Consider the following 23,281-nt stretch of genomic DNA (forward strand, 5'->3'; position numbering starts at 1 on the left):
GAGATATGGGAGGGGAGGAATGCAGGCTGCAGCTGGTAGGGGATCCAATTAAACGCTGAGACAGCGGTTCTCAAAGTGCGGTTCATGGGTCCCTGGGGTCCCCAAGACTCGTTCAGTGTGTTCCTGAACGTCAAAATGAGTTTTATAAGACTAAAGCATACTTGGCAGACATTTTCTTGAAAATGTACAAAGTGAACTTGTCATTGTAAGGTAAACAACCAACAGCATTTGCTGCCAATGACAAAATTCAAGCTTTAGAGAAAATAAGGATTTTCGAAAACTTGTATCTGTCACCATGAGCTTAACAGCTTACCAGCATAGAACATTTTTTAAATGAGATTTGGGATGATATTAGTGAATGTGATTTTTTTTATATATATTGTACAGTGAAATGCATCAATCTTTGGAATATCCGTATAACTCAGTGAACCTCTTTTTTTTTTTTTTTGTATAACCAAAACACAATACTACAAAATCACACATGGGTAAAAGTTCCTTTTAAAGTTCAAGTTAAACCAATAGATTTTAATTGAACAGAGTGAAAAAGGCCATTGATACCATTTGAAATCACGTATTTCAACTACTCTGTAAGAAATTACCATTTGTTGAGATTTGGTGTAATATTTAAGAATACTCATAATTATCTGAAAAAGATGATTAAAAGCATTCCTTCATTTTCCAACCACATATCTCTGTGAGGTATGATTTTTGTCACAAACTTTAACCAAAACAACACATCACAACAGGTTGAATGCAGAAGCCAACAGTTGGCTTCGATTAGGTTAAACATTCAACATTGATGTACAAAAATATTAAGCAATGCCACTCTACTCACTGTTTCTTTTTGTTTTGGAAAATATATTATTTTTCATAAAAATATGCTATTTGTGTTAACATATAAAGGAACTGCTGTTATTTTAAAGAAATTAATAAATGGCTGTCTCGGCGTTAGTTTCTAATACAGTAAATACACATAGATTTGACTCACATAAACAAAAGCTTTTGGAGATCATCGATAAATTTTAAGAGGTTAGGAGATCACTCCTAAAAGGTGATGAAACAAACCACTATATTGAGTAAACAAGAAGTTTAAATTTATGGCGATGAGTAGAAAAACAGATTTGGATTCAGAATATGACTCAGTAAACAGTCTGGAAATGAACAAGGAGACAGCTGCCTTGGTGGAAGTTTATGGAGGTTTATCTGATAAGTGGAACTTGGGAGGAGAGGTTGTTTTCTAATTTCAATTACTACAGGGATTTAAAATCGGTACGAAATGTTCCATCCTATACTGATTCCCACTCTAGCGTAAATGGCTTTTGAAAGCTTTAATATATTCATTACACTTAAGAAAAAGTAGTTAAGTAACAATAAAAGTTCACTGCAGATGCTCAACAGGGAGAAAATGAAAAAGGGTGGAAACTGTTCCGCTATCTTAAGGGTGCTCGTGTGGAAGAAAGAATTAAACTTACCTGCTCCAGCAAGCATCATGAGTTCCAGTGGTTGGGATTTGCAGGAAGGCAGATTTCAGAACTTTGTGACAATTACAACTGTTGAAAAACAGAATGAGCTGCCTTATTGGGCTGTTAATTCCTTGAAAATAACTACTATTTATAAGGCTGACTTCACGTAAGCCGCTCTGTTAGTCACTTGTCACGATATCAGTTCATTTCGTTCTTACAGGAACCCTTAGTGATAGGTATTATTACATCCCTAGTCTCTATTTTATAAATTAGGGAACAAACTTGAGAGCGTCACTCTTCACTGACTTAGCCAAAGTGACTCAGCACGCAGAGGACAAAGGCAGGATTTGGATGCAGGACTCTCATTCCCCTCCTTGGGGCTTTTGCCACAGCCTTTCCATGAAACACACAACAACAGCTGTGAAGAATATTGTGACAGGCTGGATTAAAAGCTCTCTGCAATTCCTTTTAAGCACCAAGATTTTCTTAACAACTTGGGGAAGGGCTTCTGCTACTTAGCTTTACATTCTTAAAACTTTTCACAATGCCTGGAGCACAGTTTATTTTCAGTAAATATATGTGAAATTAATAAACGAAAATTTTACGACTGTACAATTAAAAGGGATGTAAAGCACTGTTCAGAAAAGTTACTGGTATGTTATTTTTAATCATCCTGATGGTTAAGATTTGTATTTTGTACATGTCAATATTACTTGGTTTGGCTAAGTTAAAAATGACTGAATATCAGTAATAGTGTTGAAAAACCTTTAGTTCTTACAGTTCTACATAGATATGACCTTGGGCCCAGGGAAAGTGAATCTTTAAGTGTTTATTAAATTGTTTTTGCATGTTGAATTGATAAGATCAAGTTTGCATGCTGGAAAAGTCAGAGCAAATCTTTTTATAGTGTATTTTTCTCAGAGGTAGAGTTGTATGAATAGCAAATTACTGGCTATTTTTCCACACTCATAAACATCTTCAGGCAGCTCTTGTGGGATTAGAGGGGGAGAGATCTCCTAAGCACTTTAAATTAACGTGGGTTGTTTACAAATTCTTTACCTTATTGTAGTTATGGTATCATATTAAGACAATATGACAGAAGAGAAATATCAAAATAGTAAGAGTCAGAAAGACTTAGGCAACTTTCTCTCTACCACTAGCTAGTGTTGAACTGTGGCTACCAGATTAATTAAAATAGAAAATTAAATTATTAACCTCATTTCCCTGTAGAAAAAGGAGGCAAACAGAACAGCAGAGACCTTTTCGGTCCATGTGTGCCTATCTGTATACTCTGAGCCTTGGTTTCCTGCCAAGAAGTTGTGGGAATACGTTCACCCCCCAGCCGACTCTTCCCAAGAATCATGGCACAACCAGCTATAAATTTTAGATGTCCTGACATGACCACTGAGATCAAACACAAAAGCATTAAGTTCACAACGTCAAGTAGTTTCCCACTTGGAGTTAAGATCTCTTTAACTCCATATGCAAATTTATGCATATGGAATGCAGATTTTATGGTCTTTAGATTCTCTGGCAATATCTGTAGTCTTACTGAGTGATGATCTCTGTTGGTGTGGGGTTTCACTGAGCAGATTTGGACAATAAAGCCTGTGGCCAACATGCTGGCTGCCTGACTGAAGTAATACTAGGTTATCTAGCCGTTTGGTGACTGGTTTCTGAAGTTAGATCCGTCATCACGAAACATAAAAAGAATAAAATGATTTTTTTGAGCATGCTTGGTGAAAGATAGTTTGGCAAATATTTATGTATTTTTTTTAAATTTCTGAGAGGGAAAAATATTTGAAAGAATATAGTGTCCAGCTGTGCAGAGAATGATGTATCTGCAATTTAGCAAAACTGAAAACAAAACAAGGAAAAAATCAGTACAGGAATATACTCTTCTTCTTAAAATTCAATTCAGCTAATATTTTTAATTTTAGTGACAAGGCTTTCTGAAAAGGTCCAAGAGACAGCTATGCACAGAACAATGGAACATGGAGATATAAACTAAAGAGAGAAGGGTGTGGGCAAGTTTCTTCCCCTCTGCTGAAGGCTTTGGTGGCAACTATTTTAATTTCTATTAAAAAATACATACTCTGAGTGGTGTCTCAGAGTTTACTAAGCCGTGTTATCAGGCTGAAGGCACTTCAGACCTGTGCATATCAATGCAACAGTCATTTGTAGCAAATTCCATGTTGCTTACTGAAAAATGATGATGTAGTTGGGTGAGCATTCAGAGATTGGATCCCTCAAATTACAGATCACTTGGGTTAGAACAGATCCTGGAAAGGGGGAGGATTTAGCTCAGTGGTAGAGCACATGCTTAGCATACACAAGGTCCTGGGTTCAATCCCCAGCACCTCCTCTAAAAATAAAAATAAGATTTTAAAAAGCAAGTAAACCTAATTACCTCTCCCCTCCCAAATCTGGAACAAACCCCTCAGTGGTTCCTCTTATGTCACTCTACTTGTCCCTAACCTCCTTCTGATACCTAAGCAAATCTCGGTGACAGGCTATGAAAAATCAGTCTCAGCCCCCTTTAATGCCCCTCCCCTTCAAGGCCACTCCTGTTACTCCCTTGCTACCGCCACCTCCACTTGCTTCCCAGGTGTCTGCTCTTGGTGTGTCTCTGACGCTCCCCAGCCATGTGCCCACAACAAGTCAAATGAACAACCACAACAGGAGACGATGTGGGGGACAACTCCTGAATGTTTATGGCCTGGGGCACAAATGTTCAGTGTGAATTTTAAATACAGTTCAGCTTACCACACTTCATTTTTGCAAGTTTTATTGCTCTATGACAAATCTCTCTTCTTTAAAATGGGGAATTCAATTTATGGTCCAAATGTCACCACCTAGCCACACAAAGCCACAAGACATTTTATGTCATTTAGGGAACTTAGAATTCTAGGGGGACATCCATGAATTAGCTTTGATTCCTTTATTGGGTTCTTTCTTTCCTTCAAATATCTCCAACTCATTGATGTTCCAATCTATGCAACTTTCATAAAAAAAATTTTGACAGCTTGAGCACATCTAAAGACTGATACCTTATAGTTGGCCTGAATTTAAGTACCGAGAAAAAACTGATATCTAGTCATTTCCTCTCTCGTCATTAAAATCCCCATGGAACTGGCAGGCTTACTTCAAAAACTGTTGAAATAAACAAAGCTTGATCTAACATAAAAGTGTTAAAAATAAATTTTTAAATAAGTAGTTAATGATGTTTGAGAAGCTAGTTATTCCAGTGAGAAGGTTTATAATGCAAGCATATTTAAAAGTGGTAGAGATATTTTCCTATTTTTAGGATATTTTCCTATCCTAATGAACAAAAACATTCTCATTAAGACATTTATCCCTAACTCTCAAATCAGGGGGCACTGTTAAAACAGAGGCCATTAGAAACTTGTCCTACATTAAGGCTTGACAATGACTAGAATTTCTATTGAATTTCAGGATGGTTCTACCAGAGTAAGAATGTTAATAGAGTTTTAAAAAATACCACTTTCTTTTGGAAGACTCTGGCTGGGAAGGTAGGCAAACCTGAGGGTAGACAATCTGGTTTCTAGCATCTCATTCTGGATCTTTCAATCTTCCCCTCCTCCTCTCACCTTCTCCCTAGACGTCTCTTTCAGAGCCTAGGCTTTGGGAGTGTATTTGATTGGCACTAAAGACCCTTACAGGGTCTTGGCATTTACTCTAACATTCCTGCCACATGGGTCTACCTCTTAGTTTTCTAGTTGATACCTTCAGGGAACCCCCAAATATGATGGCATCTGACAAACCTCCAAGTCCATATACTGCAAAACACCTTTACAGGAAATCTGTTAAATTTCAACATTGACCATTTCGATCTTCTCAGTTCTTTGAACCAGAGTATGTTCTCACTAGAACACCTGAATTTATGCATCCTTACAATATGTGTACTTAATTTCCAGATGCTGAAACATTTTGAAAATCCCTTACCACCTCCCATTTCCACCTGAACTAAAATACTTAAGATTTGTATGTGTATGCATATGTATTTTTTTCAAAGAACATTGCCCCAATTAGCTAACTAGTGTTCAAAACACTCTTAGGAAGTGTTTTCAGATGTAGCAAATGAGATTTATCTCAAAGCTGCTGGAAGATTCACGGAGTGACTTGGTGTTCGACTTCCTTTCATTCCCAAACAGTACTTTTGCCATCATAAAATAAATACTGACTTATTTTCCATGAATAATGTTGCATTTGAATAGGTTTCCTTAGACCTTTACAGGGAATGCAGTGTACTGTACATTCAGCCAAAAAGACGACTCAGAAATGATTAATGGTGACCAAATCATACAAGCTTTTACAGTCTTCTGGAATAATATTTGTTCAGAGGGCATCCAGTTTCTGGCACTTACTGATTCATTCATTCATCATATCCCTACTGAGCACCTACTATGTGGGAGGTACAATAACCCACCCAAAGAATTTACTGACTATGTAATAATAATCACTACTATTTACTGTGAGTTTTCAACAATCTACCTCATTCAATCCTAATGTCAATCAGGCAAGGTAGGTTTATTAGTCATGGTTCTTTCAAGAAACAGAACCAATATGATATGTATGTATGCATATAAGCCCACAGACACAGAGAGACGATATAAGAGAGAGAGAGAAAGAGTATTAGATTTTAAGGAATTGGCAAACAGCATTCTGTCAGGTGATAAGTCTAAAATCTTTACAGCAGGCCATTAGGATGGAAATCCAGGCATGATTTCTATGTTGCAGTCTAAAGGCAGAATTGTTTCTTTTTTTGGAAACCAGTTATTACTCTAAAGGCCTTCAACTGATTGGATGAGGCCCACCCACATTATGGAAGGTAATCTGTTTTACTCGAAGTTTGCTTGTTTAAATGTTAATCGCATCTAAGAAATGTCTTCACAGCAATATTGGGGCTAGTGTTTGACCAAATAACTAGGCACTATATCCCAGGCAAGTTGAACAAAAGTTAATTATCACAGTAGGTATTACTATATTTTATACATAAAGGTATTGAAGATCAGAGAGATACTTACTGGGATTCACTAAGGTAATAGCTGAGAATTTGGGAATTTGAGTCAGTTCTGTCCTAAAACCAGTATGCTTTCCTCTATACCACATATCTTTGTCAGAGATGAGGAAGATGAGATAGAGAAGTATCTGGTAACTTGTCCAAAGTTACTCAGCTACTAAATTGTTGAGCTGGCATTTGAATCTAAGCATTAGTATCTTTCAAGGGGTCTAGCAACCTCATTTATGATGTGGCCTAGCAATCTTTATAGCACACAGTAGGTTCAAAATCATGTCTGCTAAATTGAAAGAAAATGTAATTATACTAATGGGATAGAAAAAGGTAAAGGAATTTGGATATAAAATACAGCAGTACTCCTGACTTGCAATAATGGTCTGAACCAATAAAAAAATGTAGCCATGGACACAAAGAAAGAGGGCCCCCCTGATTAATAATACACAGTGATGGATTTGACTTAGAAGACAAAAGAGTGAAAAATTAAGAATAATTCTAATGTTGGAAGTTCACAATTATTAGGAAATTGGCAGCAAGAAGAAGACAATCATTGACTACATCCAACATAAAGATTCAATTTCATCTAATCCCCCTAATCCTGTGAAGTTTCTAAAGAATGATTATTTCCATTTTTATAAGTAGCATATGTCAAGTAAATGCCCTAAAGCTACAGTGATAGCAGGTGGCACAGCCAAGGTCAAATCTGGTCTGTCTGAATCTGAGAGCAATGCTCTTTTTGTGCTTCATGCTACTTCAATAGGTCAGGTCTCAGTATTCAGAGAGTTCTCCAAGTAGTGCTATAAAGTTGTCCAATATTTAAGCCAGAAAGACACTGAGATTCAGGGCTGCAAATGCATATTCAGGATTATCAGTAAACCATGTAAGTCAATATGCTTACCAAAAAAAAAAAAAAGTTCCAAAGAAAAAGAAAGAGTTATGGTTAACAAATGATGCTGGGGAGTGGATGGTCTGGAGGAAATGGAAAGAAAGGTGGACACCAGCTGTCAATGGAGAGAGAAGACCGAGATTCTGTTACTCTTTGGCATATGAGTTCTTCAGAGCAACAAAATCCAAAACCTTAGCAGTGGAATGACACCTCCACCGCAGTTTCAGCTGTGTCCCCTGCACAAGCGAACACCATCTGCCACGGAGGCGGAACAGTGGTGAACTGGAATAGCAGTCCAGACTCATTTTTGAAAACTTGGCAATGACTTTACATGGCAATGTGACTGAAGTTTGCGGGGATGTAAGAGCTTCCTTGTACTAGCCAACTTATTGTATGTTCTCAAACAGACAACAAACAAACAAAAAATCCTGCCTAATTCACGAACCATCGTCTGTGGTTTTATCCTAAGAAAGAGACCTTCAAACAATAACCTAGGTTCCAAATAGCATATTCCTAATACTGACTTGGTAGGACTCCACCAGGCATTAATTAGTGGACTGTATGGGTGGAGGGACTGTAGGATGGGGCATTTGGAGGGGAGGGCCTGACTCAGAATGTTGGTAGCCACAATCTGTTACATGGTACATCCATATCTTTCAGATGGGATAATTTATTCTTCTGCATTTAATTCTAGCTTTGAAATATTTTGTAAGAGAATAAACCAAAGTAAGTCCTGCATTTAAAATGTGATTGGAATCTCACAAAAACTGTTTGCTCTTGTTTCTTAAAGATAAACCCCAAGGAACTGAGTTATCCATTCACACCAGCCAAACAGCTGTAAAATACAGTCAATATTTATTTTCCTGCTTTCTCCATTTCTTAGTGGGACAGCCAGGAAATATCTGGGGGACCAAAAAGTAGGCTTGTGTAAGGCACACACCCCGGGCAGCCAACACTGGCTTGCTTAAACCCCCAAAGTGCCATTTGAACAGATGGAAAATTCTACTCACCTTAGAAAACTACTCATCCATCTCTGGGGCTTAACTGTCCCAGGTGTTGCGGCCATCTGCCAGACTTCTTTACAACAAATGCTTGCTTAAAAAATGAGATACTGAAATCTCAGAGTTTCTTTAGGACATGGTCAAAGAGCACATGGAATTGGAAATTAAAGCTCTAATCTTATATCTACCACTCCAACCATGGCAGTTCCTATAACGGAAGAGACAAGAGAGATTGAGTAGGCAGGGTGAGCTGCTGGCATAAACTGAAAGCGAGAGATTCTTTCCAAGGTAGAGGCGGAAGAAGTCAGGGACACCCTGGAAACCGAAAGCTTAGGAAACAATGAAATTTTCAGAGAGAACCATTCATTCAATAAATTTGGTGAGAACAACTGTTCATTTAGGTTTACATTAGCAAAACTACTGAGAAGTAAGCAAAAGGAAGAGGGAGGAGATGACAATAAAATAAAATGCACAATTGTAATAGATGAAGTCCCTATAGTACATGAGAACTAAGAGTAGAATGATCTTTTTTTAATGTTATTTTAATTTATTTAATTAATTTATTTGAGAATTGGGGGGGTAATTAGGTTTATTTATTTACCTATTTTTAGAGGAGGTACTTGAGATTGAACCCAGGACCTCATGCATGCTAAGCACGAGCTCTACCACTTGAGCAATACACTTCCGCCAACAGTACAATATTCTTGAAGCTGCTCATATGAGCAATTTATGTGACAGCCCTGCCCACAGAAGTTGTATAACAGCCTACAACATAATTCATTAACCAAGCTGTCATTTCAGCAAAGAATGTGATATTTGGTTGTTCAGGAATGAGCAACTTCATAATTCATCTTCAATCTTCCTTTAACAGAACAAAGAAAACTAAGACAAGCCAAACTGTTTTCTCTTTTGTTTAAAAAGAAGTAACAGTTTAAAAGTTTTGAAAACAGAGGAGAGATTGAAATTAAAATTTAGAAAAATTAAAAATGAGTTTAACAATTTTAAAAAAAGAGTGAAAATGGATCAAAGATTTTAACAGAAGACAAGACACAATAAACTTCCTAGAAGAAAATATAGGCAAAACATTATCCGACATACATCTCAAAAGTGTTCTCCTAGGGCAGTCTACCCAAGAATAGAAATAAAAGCAAGAATAAACAAATGGGACCTAATTAAATTTACAAGCTTCTGCACAGCAAAGGAAACCATAAGTAAAACAAAAAGACAACCTATGGAATGGGAGAAAATTTTTGCAGAATATATAAGCAGCTCATACGACTTAATAAGAAAAAAACAAACAACCCAATCCAAAAATGGGCAGAAGACCTAAACAAGCAATTCTCCAAGGAAGAAATACAAATGATCAATAGGCATATGAAAAAATGCTCAATATCACTAATTATCAGAGAAATGCAAATCAAAACTACAATGAGGTATTACCTCACACCAGTCAGAATGGCCATCATTCAGAAGTCCACAAATGACAAATGCTGGAGAGGCTGTGGAGAAAAGGGAACCCTCCTACACTGCTGGTGGGAATGCAGTTTGGTGCAGCCACTGTGGAAAACAGTATGGAGATTCCTCAAAAGACTAGGAATAGACTTACCATATGACCCAGTCATCCCGCTCCTGGGCATATATCCAGAAGGGACCCTACTTAAAAAAAAGACCTGCACCCCAGTGTTCATAGCAGCACTATTTACAATAGCCAAGTCATGGAAACAGCCTAAATGTCCATTGACAGATGACTGAATAAAGAAGAAGTGGTATATTTATACAATGGAATACTATTCAGCCACAAAAATGACAACATAATGCCATTTGCAGCAACATGCATGTCCCTGGAGAAAGTCATTCTAAGTGAAGTAAGCCAGAAAGAAAAAGAAAAATACCATATGAGATCGCTCATAAGTGGAATCTTAAAAAAAAAAAAAAAAAAAAAAAGAATGTAAATACAAAACAGAAACAGACTCATAGACATAGAATACAAACTTGTGGTTTCCAAGGGGGCGGGGGGTGGGAAGGGACAGACTGGGAGTTCAAAATTTGTAGATACTGACAGGCATATGCAGAAGAGATAAACAAGATTATACTGTATAGCACAGGGAAATATATATAAGATCTTGTGGCAGCTAAAAAAAAATGTGACAATGAATTTATGTATGTTCATGTGTAACTGAAAAATTGTGCTCTACACTGGAATTTGACACATTTTAAAATGACTATAACTCAATAAAAAATGTTAAAATAATTTTTAAAAAAGAATGAAACCCACGAAGTACTCGAATTCCACTGAGGCATGAGGGTGCAAATTCTACAGAGAAAACTTTAAGCACTTCATTGTAAACATTTCTAAAAGAGAATTGTTGTTTCTGTTTCTTTCTTTACTCCAAGTATTTCCCTCAAGCCACTCCCCCTTCTCCTCTCTCCACATGAAACCAAAGACCTGGTCACATTACAAATGTCAGTGCCATTTGGCCCTTCCAAGTGGCACTGACATTGTAATATGTTTCTGTTTCTTGCTCTGCATGAACTTTTTAAATCATCTCAGCATCACAGTAGGTAGACCTCCAGAGCTGTTACTGCTCTGTTGCTGGAATTTGAGAAACTTCTCTGCCGTACAGAAGTCCTCTTCCTGGGTTCCACTGACTTACATTAGGCTCCCCCGAAACTGATGATGACCCAGATCTGCCTTGAGTTAGATTTGATTTACTTGGCCTTTGTAATGTGGAGTTTGGATCTTTTTGTAATAAATGGTAAGGGGTAGGGGGCATGTGGGATTTTCTACATTATACATTTAGGCCATACTAGATATGGTACTCTGGGAGTATAATAGATTTGTTTAAATCAATAAATAGCATTTTGACAAATTCTATGAATAACATATGTGACGTCTTGGTAGTACGGCTTAGCGTCTTAAATATATTGCTATAATATAAAACCTGAATTTCATGTGTGAGCCTGATTCTGAAGGCATTCCCAAAGAGGAAATCACCACATGTCTATAATTCCCAAAATGATTACTTTAAAGATCATTTCAATTTAAAAATATGTTATTTCCTTTCCTTTCCAAAACATATGATTTTATTGTTACACACATATATATATACCAAAGTAAATAAGTAGGCTAGACTATACTGACCATCTTAGATTTATATCCATTATCTTCATTTTTTTTGGATTTTTTTTAGACCATGAGGTCTTCCAAGATATATGTAAAACATTTCTCCCAAATTCATTTATACTCTTGAGGATACCAAAGGTATGAAATTAGTTTTCTTCCCCCTTTTCTACAGCTCAAAGAGATTTGTAGAATAAATGCAACTATTAATTAATGTATATATTAACAATTTATTTCTCTAATTTTTTCTTTAATTTTAGGAAAGTATCAAGGAGCTGTAAAGTAGAAAGTTTATTTTTCCTTCAAAAAGCAAGATAAAGCTTCTTAAGTTTCCTCCCACAACTATGTCTGCCCTAATTCTGTCCTACTTTTTACCGCAGGAGGACAGTTTGGTCTTCCTACCTATTAATTATTAGACTTGTTTGCAGAGATTGTCAGTGAGACTGTCGGTGAGAATGCCCATCAGGGCGTCTTTGAGTAAAAGTGCAATAATTACACAGGATACTTTCACAACTGAAGAGACTTACAATGTGAGACAAATGTACCATGAAGGAACAATCTAAAGTCTTTCTACATTTTAATCAATACTCTGACTAGTAGGTGTAACCTGCAAAATCTCAGCCATTCTCTTTAGCCTAGAAAGATTCAACTGTTGTAAAACCTTTAAGAAATTCATCTCTGGCTTTATAGACTGAGGCAGCCTTCTTGGGAAATATGGCTCCACTGAGAATAAATACAGCCACGATCAACTTGCAGTGTGATATATTTCACACTGGCAAATGATTTAGTTCTTTTAGTGGGTATTCAGAAAGAAAATTAAATTCACAACATTGGGGGCCAAATAATTTCTTCCTCAAGCCCCGTGGTATGCCCATGGTAATTGAAGTCCAACAAATAATTCAGGCTCTATCTGCCACTGTGGCAGTCAGGATTCAATTTAGTAATATTCCAGGGAGCTCAGCGATAGCAGTGTAGGGACAAGGCCCTTCGCTGGCATCAGAAGATGACTTAATTCTTGTCCAACGTGCACACCTGCTGCTTATCAAGGCAGAGATTATTGCTCTTCAGCGATCTTTGCCAACAAATCTTTGCCTGGAGTCTTCTGCCATGATTTGTTAGCTCTCTGACACAGACCTCATTACTCCCTGCATCAGCTTCTCCAGCTGCCTACACGGAACATTTGGTGATGAGTTTATTTTGAATATGGTGGTGCAGACAATGGATGTTCTGAAGGTCAGAATTACTGAAGATATGTTTTCTTTTAGTTCCGATGCTACTGGCATGGTGGTGGATTATTACTTTTGCCCATTCCCCTACCTCTACCTCAGACAATTTGAGATGAATTTGTATGGTCTTCACTCATGTGACATGAAAACTCAGAACAACACTGAGCTTCTAAAGTCAAGGCAATCTATGCTATTTCACACCAACATTTCTGAACAGCTATACAAGGCTTCTGTGGGTCAGCTTGGACACTTCTGTCTACCAAACTTAGTAGAAACTCGAACAAACTCACGGAAAACCATCACAGTGTCTCATACAAGTCCAAAAGAACTGAAAGAGGGAATGAACAGAACTGGAGAAAAAAGAACAGTCACAGGAAAAAGACAGAGGCAGTGTTTTAAAAGATCTCTCCTGGAGTAAAGTATACTTCCTTAGGAATGAAACTGGTAAAATCTCTATACAGAAAGCATAGACTTTGTGCAGTCGTACAGACAGAAAGTACCCTAAATTGGCAACAAAGCAAACAGCCATTTCAAAATAGTAGCAGAAGCCAGATTACCTGTTACAAATGCATTTTCACTGCCAAAACCTTACAGAATCTGCCCTCAGCAAGATAATCAATGAGATCATCGGTACTAAACCCAAAGGTTGCTTTTAATTGTTCAGTTTACTTAAATTCTTTCAAAAGAAGTTGGCTTTTCTCTTTAAGTCCTCATGTTCCCAAAGTTCTGTCTTCTCTCACCCTAAAGATTCTCTGTAGATTACAAATCCTCTAATACTTTCAATCGATATCTAACTAGTGATGGTTAATCTAAATGTCCAGCAGAGAACCTTCTCCTGGGTCCAGACTGCTATCTCAGTTTTGTTATGTCACAGCTCCATCTGAATGTTTCACATGTGCCCATAATTTTCATTTTCGTCACGCAACTCCAACCTGCCCCTTCCTCTATGGTCCACGTGTTGGTGAATTACATATATTCACTCCACCGGCTGCTCAAGAGCTGCTGTGGTACACGAGACAGATGTGGCCCCTGCCTTCCTTCAGGTTCAACCAGTGAAGAATAAGACTTGAAACGGAGTAACAGGTGTTAAAACTGGGACAAAAGGAGAAGTGCACACAGCATGTCAACGGGGTGGTTAAAATGACCTGGGCTGGGAGCGGGTCATCACTGATGCTCCCTCTTGCTTATTACCTCATATTTAGCACCGAGTCATGTAATTCATAGCTCCTCACCCATCTCAATCCTTTCATTTCCCTCTAATCTCACTGTCCCCATTTTAGTTCAGGCTACCACCACTTTGTACTTAGATCACAACAAGCAACTCCTTTAACAGGTCTGCATCCTTCCCTTCCTCGTCTTCTCCCTGTTCTACAATGTAACAGAAGCTTGGGGAATGATTGTTATTGTTGCTATCATGTAAATATGCAGAAAAACTATTGTGGTTGTGACTGAAAAACCACCCTAAGGCACTTCTGTCATCTGACTGGAGAACACGTGAGTATACACCAAATGGCCAGCTGTTGAGAGAAAGCCTTCTCGGCGCGTGTTAATGAAGCACAGCACAACCTTCTCTGTCGCACAAGCGGAAAGGAGAAACACTTAGCTGGCTGGAAGACTGCTTCACACACCCACAATGTTGTCACCTCTCTGAGTTTAATTAGAAACTTAAATCCTGAATAGCATGAAACAGATTAGATTTTCCCATCTTAAGATGTCCCAGTTGCCCCGTGTTTTCAGAAGAGCAGCAGAGAAGTTAGTTATGAGACGCATCCAGAGAGAGGGAACACCTACAGCTGGCTACACACAGGCAGCTGCTCCTGTCTGCGCCGAGGACACCCTTAAATGTCGCTGCTGGAACCTGCCAACTCAGAAGACAGATGGGTAGTAGGCTGCTGGAAGGAGGACCTCCAATTACAAGGGGGACCTGCCCTTGACTGACCAGTGCACATCATGAGAGAAGTCACCCTGCTGAATCTGGTGTTGACAAATGAAGGAGTGTCTCCAGGAACCAGCTCTGATGTGAAGAGTATTAAATTTGATAAACTTAGAAAAAGAAGAGCAGGGCAAAGTCAAGATTCATGGTAACACAGATTCCTTTTCCTTCAGTTGCTCCTTAAAATTTCCATTCCTCAAGGACAGCTTTTGTGTACAAATTCCACAGATGAGCCTATTCAGAACCCACACCCAGACTCAAGTACACACATACATTCTCTTTCCCAACCCCCTGTGCTAAGCTTATACTGACTGTTTACTGAGTGCCCACGACACAAGAATCTCTATGCATTTGGTCATTTAACTCACCCAGCATTTGCTGAGTACCTACTATGTTCCAAGCACAGTTCCAAGTACCGAGGTACAGAATTAAACGTCAAACCCACAGTCTCTACTCTCAAAGAGCAGATGATTCAATTGGAAAGACAGACCATAGATAATTACATGTGTGATTACATTTAACCTTCAAAATAAAATTTAAGCTATTTTCAACCCATTTTACTAGTGATGAACATAACGTTTTAAGATACTAAGCAAATAATTTGCCTAAGGTCATGCAGCTGGTGTGTGGTGAGCAGGGCTTGAAACATATGTCACCTCAGTGCCACAGACTGCCATCCTAAATCCTGGGTTCTATTGCTGTCCCCACAACAAATGAGACCTAGACATCTCTCCTTGAGTGCCTCAAAGATACATCACATCCAGTACATGCCAGTCTAAACTCGCTGTACCTTTTCTTCAAACCTGCCCCCAACTTCTCTTTCAGAAAACAGCAAAATAGTCCATTTTGGCTTTCCAAGCCCTAAACCTGAGAAAAACCATTGGTCCTCCTTTCTTTCGCAACTCAACCATAAAATCACATATCAAGTTCTATGGGTACGAACCTGCCTCATCTTCCATGTCCCCTTCTCCACATCAGGATTGCCATTCTTGTGTCTTAAACTCTCTCTCCTTCTCCCCACAGGGACTGTGATGGCGTCCTTGTGTCTGGGCCTAAAACAATCCTTGTCCTCCCTCCAATCATCTACTGTGAACGTCCCCAAACGCAAATTTGGTCATGTCACGCTTCTGCGGGGTCCCCACTCCATAAAAAAGACCAGGCTTATTTTCAGAGTCCATCAACCTCTTTAAAAGCTGACATCTGCCTGCCTCCCTAGCTCAGCCCCTTCTGCGCTCTCTTTCTCTGTTTCAGTCTCTCTGCAGTGCTTCTAGTCCAAGTTCATTCTGCCCCTCCTACCTCTGTACACACACACTCAGGCCCCTCTGCACGGAGGCACTCTGCCCCAGCTTTCTCAAACAAGCACTAAACTTGTTCCTCGAAATTCAGGTTAAGAATCAGCTCCTTCAGGAAGCTTCCTTCTCATCTCCATTCCAAATACTATAGCTCACCTCTTTGAGGTCTCATTTCACTATATATGCCATGAGTTCTTTAACACTGGCAATGTGCCTGTCTCCAAAGGACTTTCTTGAGGTCTGGCATCTGGCTTAATCAATGTGATTCTGAGTCTCGCAAAGGAACAGAGTAGGATGCTGTTGAAAGGATATGGGACCTGGAGTCAGAAAATCCATTTGTAAGTCCACACTCTTCCACTTAATAGCTGTATGACCTCAATCATCATTTAATCTCTTACCTTTAGTTTGCTCACCTGTTAAAAAGTAAATGATAATGATAAGAAATAATTTGTAAATAAAAATGAAATGAAACTCAACAAATCAAAGTATTTTTAATCTATAAAATGCGATAAAAATATTACTAGCCCATGACCCTGAGAAATCCTAGGAAACATACTGCATGGTTTGACATCTTTATATGATTCTTCCCCCTGCGTTGTCAAACCTAGCTTAGTACTGACCTGGTACAAAGTTTGAGTTTGATAAAAATACATATTTTTGAACTAACAGTGAGAAAAGTACGCTGTTTACTTTAAAATTTGGATAGATTTTTTTTTGGTGTAAAATTTCACCAGAAAGGGAAAATTCACTGTAAGAAGCATGAACACGTAAAAAATTAAATTCAGCACATTAAAACTCTTAGAAAGTAAAAAGAATAAAAGAGACAGAAATAATAAAGTTCATGAAGGTCTACTACAGTGTGATTCTGGTGGCTTTTTGGACGGGGTACAATGCAAAGTAAAAGCAAGCTGAATTTGAAGAACTTCTCAGAGCTCGCCCTAGGCAGAATGGAGTACACATTTTGTTTCATAATTTTGTCTACAAGTCTGTGGCCATTTTCACTACCTGCAAACCCTTTTTCTCATCTAGAGGTTACTGGAGTCTTGCTTCCAGGTATCTTCCTAGAACTGGCGTTTCTAAAGATTTCTCATTATCTCTGACTGTCCCCCTCTTACTCACTCAGCTATGCTTCTGTCTCTATGCTACTTTTAGCAAGTTGTGATACAAAATCTATTATATCTATCAACTCAAGCAAAAACATTTGTTAGAAACACAGAATATGCTAGATTTTAGGAAATCCAATATGGGTAAAATACATCCTTGTTTTGGGGACTAGCTCAACACTGTTTTAGGTAGTGCAGACTATTTACAATATATGGTCTGATAAATACATTACAGGACACAAAGCAAAACATTGTGAGAACACCAAGGAAAGGGCAGCTCACCATGCTGGAGAATTTGAGGAAGGCTCCATAGAGGAAGTGTTTTTTTTTAATTGCAGTATAGTTGATTTACAATATTATTGCTGATTTACAATATTATATTAGCTTAAGGTGTACAACATAGTAATTCAATATTTTTAGATTATACTCCATTTAAAGTCATTACAAAATAATGGCAATATATCCTTGTGCTATACAATATATCCTTGTTGATTGTTTATTTTATATGGAGTAGTTTGAATCTAAATTCCCTACTTCCTATTTTGTCCCACCCCGCTTCCCTCTCCCCACTGGTAACCACCAGTTTGTTCTCTACATCTGTGAGTCTGTTTCTGTTTTGTTATATTTATTCATTTTATTTTTTAGACTCCACATATAAATGATAACATACTGTACTTGTCTTTGTCTGTTGGACTTATTTCACTAAGCAGTAATACCCTCTAATTCCACTGATGTTGAGGCAAATGGCAGAATTTCACTCTTTTTATGGCTGAGTAATATTCCATTGTATATATACATATATATACACATATATACACACACACTATCTCTTTTTTATTCATTCATCTGTTGACGGACACTTAGGTAGCTTACATATCTTGGCTACTATAAATAATGCTGTGAATACTAGGGTGTGTTTCTTTTCGAATTAGTTATTTCATTGTCTTGGGCTATATATATATCCAGGAAAGTTCTGGATCACATGGTAGTTCTATGTTTAGTTTTTTGAGGAATCTCCATACTGTCAACCAAAGTGCCTGCACCAATTTGCATTCCCACCAACACTGTAGGAGGATTGTCTTTTCTCCATATCCTCTCGAACACCTGCTATTCGTGGACTTTTGAAGACAGCTATTTTGATAGGTATGAGGTAATACCTCACTGTGGTTTTGAGTTGCATTTCTCTCATGATTAACAATACTGGGCATCTTTGATATGCCTGTTGACCATCTTTGTGTCTTCTTTAGGAAAATGTCTTTTCAGGTCTTCTACCCATTTTTTTAATGGGGTTGTTTTTGATAGTGAGTTGTATGAGCTGTTCATATATTTTGGATATTAACTCCTTATCAATCATATCATTTATGTGCAAATATTTTCTCCCATTCTGTAAGCTGTCTTTTCCTTTTGTTAATGGTTTCCTATGCTGTGCAAACGCTTTTAAGTTTAAGTCTCATTTGTTTATTTTTGCTTTTGTTTCTTTTGCCTTAGGAGACAGATCCAAAAAATATTGCTACAATTTCCCCCTATGAGTGTAGTAGGTTCTCTTTTAGGAGTTTTATGCAGAGGAAGTGATTTTAAGCTGGGTTTTGGAGGGGGAGTGCAAATTTGTCAGATAAAGTCTGTAGTATGTAGGAAGGGAGAGAAATGTGCATTCTGGGCAAAAAGAATCACACTTCCAAAGGCCTAGAGACATGAAAGGGCACAACATATTTATAAGATAGTTGGAAAATCAATATGTTTTAAATATTCTGAACCTAACTAAGGATGTCTCTAGTGGTAGAGTACTGGACTCCTTAAGAGAGTACAATGGGGAAGTTTTGGATTATGTACGTAAGGATTATTTTTGGTTTAGGGAAATATGCAACATGGACAATGACCTAAACCTGTCCCCATCGTCATCTTCCTCCATCATCCCCCCACCTGCAGCCTGAAACATGCCTCCCCTGTCAATTTATTCTAGCATCACAGTCCATCTTATATTACAACTGGTTAACCTCATGTCTGTCTCTTCCATGTATACAATCTCATCCACTCTGTCCTTTCTACTGTACTTAAGTTTACAAACATACATCAAACTAAACAAAGATGTGTCTCGTTTAATTAAACTCCAACAAACAATAAAAAATATATGCATGGCCATTTAACACGGCACTCGTGCTTTCTCCTGATTCACCTTTTCAATACCCAGTGAGGTGTGTTGGGTATTACCATCATTCTCATTGAATAGTTGAGTAAACTGACACAGGAAAATATTTATCTTGTTCCTTATAAAATAATCATCTTTAAACAATATTTATTTATGTTGTTTTTTTAATCTACATTCCTATGCAAATTTATCTGAAAATAAGGATGCTCTTTTCCAAATGTGTAAAATCACTTTGTATTTGTGAATGTGTGTTACATTTTACAATGAAAATCTTCAGTAGATGCATTATACTAAATGATTCCTCCTAAGGAGGAAATAAAAGCAAAATTTTTGAAATGATGATCATACACTAAAATTTCCTCTGTGTTTGTTCTAGGAAATGTGAGCTATCTGTACCATGTAAGCAGTTCGGGTTGTGTCTGCAGACATACAGCAGAACAGAAGGTACCAAAATGTGCAATTTGCTGTGACCCGCTTACAAAGTTTTTTGGAGTCAGGGATGCAGGAATTTCAGGGCTAAGTCTCTCCTGAGAGTCATCTTAAAGCCACAGGTTCTCACTTCTTCTGTGATGTGTACTTCTATGGCATTCTCTTTGCTGTGCAAGAAATGCATCAGTGTACTACAGTTTCATCAGTGAGAACCACCTACTTAATTTTTTTGATTATTTAGGGTTCAGATGAATGTTTAGGTTACTACAGAAAAAAGATTAAAGGGCATATTAATACATTACATTTCTATCAATATCTTTCAAACTATGAGGGAAATCAAATTTTTAAATCCTAAGTGCAACACCTATATTAAATGTAGTAACTATATTAATTATAATTTATACTCATTTATTTGTTGAAGCAATTTATTTTACAGAATAAATGTACTTTTTTTCTATCAAGGTCATATTTTATAAAATTTTTTATTTATTGCCTTATAAATTTTTATTTAAAATATCCTATAATTCAATATTAGAGTTATTTCCTTAATTATCTAGATAGATGAGACATAACTTTGCTTTTAGTAAAACTTGTGTCTGGTTTCATGGATTCATCACCATTATCCTCCTTAAAGTCTGGTACCATCTATCTCCTGTTTTAGTAATGACATGAAGCCCCTATTGGGCATACCAGTTAATTGTTTTATCCAACTTCTAAAACTACCTGGGGAACTTCTAAATTAGCCTTGTGTTTCTCTTAGGTCTGGACTCTTCCTAGGACTTTGTTGTCTACTATTGAGAAAAAGTAGAGTAAGTATAGACATTAAACTTGATGAGAATCTATGCAAATTTGGTCAAACAGAATTAAATGAAACAGCTAATTTGCTCCATGGTTTAGGAGCTACTCAAAAGTTAATCAAAATACTCCTACCCTCTAAGTTTTACAGTGTGAAAAACATTTATGCACAGGTAGATTAAAGAAACATTCAATCTTAACGTTGAAACAGAGCTTCGAGTCCTCCAATATAAAACAACAAGGAGTCTTTATGAGAGTCCTCCAATTGGTAATGAGCTCTTATTTAACTACTTTCTTTAACTACAGTTGGTGAAGGGGAACTCATTGCTTCCTCAGATGATCAATTCCTTTCAAAAAACTCTAATTGTGAAAGTTTTTCTTTATGATCCAATCCAGCTTACCATAATTTTACAGACAAATAAAGTGATTTGATTCCTTTTCCACTATTAGTGAGTGAAGATACCTATTCTTCAAGCACAAAGGTACATAAATGATGACCTCAGTATCTGTTTATTGTGAATTTGTAATTTAATAGAGACTCCTTCCCTATGTCAAATATAATACACCTATTATAAACATAGTCCAGGGACCATAAACACATTGGTTTGCACTGAAGAAAAAAGTAAAAACCACATTTAAAATTTTAACATGGTTAGTAAATTAATACATTTAAAAGACACATCTCAGTTCAATGGAGTGGCAGTTATTTTATGAGTTGTTTGGAATATATAATTAGTAATCTAAAAAAGATTTAGTTTGGTTCTTTACATAGCATCATATACCAAATAAACTGACTCTTAACCAAGTAGTTAAATGTAAACACTAACCTTCAGCCAAACAAGAAAAAAACTGTTAAATATCTTCAGGGTAAGAAATTTCTTAATCTACAAGCAAGAGAAAAGAATCCCAAAGGAAAGCGTATACAGATTCAAATACATAAAAGGTGTAAATTATAGCATTAAAAAAAAAAAACCACTAGAATTTAAAGCTGAACAAAGTAGGAAAAATAGTGACAGTAAATATGATAGACCAAAGGTTAATCTATTATCTAAAAAAGCTCATAAAATCAATAGGAAAAAACTTTCTAAAAGCAGAAATACAAATAATTAGCAAATACTTGGGAAAATGTTCATTACTACAAGTAATCAAAATAACAAAAAAGTTGTCTATTAGCAATAATTAAACATTATAAAACTTAAGCTAGGCAGAGCCTTTACTGTACATTGGTGTAATTCTTTTGAATTTGTATTTGGCACTATGTACAAAAACAATAAATACATGCATGTAGTGGCAAAATAAGTGTTTTGAAATTATCCTGAGGAAATACTCTAAATATGGAGCAAAATGATACTCAATGGTGCTGATCATTTTGAGTCACCAAGCCATGCAGTCTGATTAATTTATGTATTAAAATTTATATGTATTATGTATTAAATGTATTATAATTAATACATAATTATAATTATTTTAATTTATAATTAATACATATAATTAAAAATTATATGTGTTATGTATTAAAATTTATGACTCCATAAGGGTGGAGGCAAAGCATCCAATTAGGATGGAAACTTTCTGGATAACCAGGTAATACAGGATAATGGTTTCAATGAGGGTAGTTGCACTGGGGATGGTGAGAAGTAGTCAAATGCTGGATATTTTGAAGATAGAGATGAACAGATAGATTGCAGGTATCCGAGAAAAAGAGCAGGGAGGATGACACCAAGGTTGTGTGTGTGTGTGTGTGTGTGTGTGTGTGTGTGTGTGTGTGTGTGTGTAATTATGAACAGAAAATTACTTAATAATATTCATGACTTTTAAAATAATGCTCTTAGCAAATTTGCATAAAAAGGACCCTTAACCTGAAAAACAGTATCCACCATAATTAGAGCAAACATCATTCTTAACACTGAAATATTTAGAGCTTTCCCTTTACATGAGGAATAGAAATTAGTTCTACCAGCAACATTTTCATTCAGCATTTACCTGAGAGGTCCTCACTACATACTAGGGCAAAAAAGGATAAATAAATAGACTAAAGATTGAAAAGGAAAAACAAAACTTTCATTTTTAGTGATGGTATTTGTATTTTGCAGTTGTCATCTGTATTATCAAAAGAATTTACAAGTAAAGTATTCAAATTAATAAAAGATTAGGTTGACAGGAAGAAAATAAAAAATATAAATGCCTATTGCTTTTCTATAAGCCATCAACAAGTAATTAAAATATAAACTTTTTAAAGATACTACTTGTAATCAGAAATACTAACGACTGGTGAATATGTCTACAAATATATGTAACACTTTGGTAAATAAAAATTTTAAATTTAATTGAGAGACATTAAAAAAAACTCTAAATAAATAGTTATAACCATGTTCAGGACAGGAATACTCAATATTGGAAAAATGTCACTTCTCCCCATATTATTTTATGGATTCAATGCCATCCTAAATAAAATCCTTACTTTTTTGGTTCAAACTTGACAGGCTTGTTCTTTACTATATAAAGTAGTGAAAGACATTTATACAGCCAAGGTATTCACAAAAGAAAATATCTAATTGGGATGAATTGCACTAACATATATCAAGACTTCTTATAAAAATATAATAATCGGAACTGTGTCTTAATAATCCTGTGCTAGACAAAGACAAAAGGAACATGACAGGACGCCAAGAAACTGACCCACACATACACAGACACACTACATGACAGAAATGTCACAGCAGATCAGACTTTTCTATAAATATCCCAGAAAATTATGCATACATATGGAAGAAGGATGAAATTAAACATTTACTTCACACTTCACATAAAAACCAGTTCTATGTGGATTAAAGACCCAAATATGAAT

General features: G+C 36.7%; 1 protein-coding gene across 1 annotated transcript in view; it reads right to left on the reverse strand.

Moving 5' to 3' along the window:
- SYT1 (synaptotagmin 1) overlaps positions 1 to 23,281 on the reverse strand; it is a 900,038-nt gene that overhangs the window by 698,646 nt on the left and 178,111 nt on the right. The gene's annotated exons all lie outside the window — the stretch shown is intronic.

This window comes from Camelus bactrianus, chromosome 12, assembly GCF_048773025.1.
Source record: "Camelus bactrianus isolate YW-2024 breed Bactrian camel chromosome 12, ASM4877302v1, whole genome shotgun sequence".
Lineage (NCBI taxonomy): Eukaryota > Metazoa > Chordata > Mammalia > Artiodactyla > Camelidae > Camelus > Camelus bactrianus.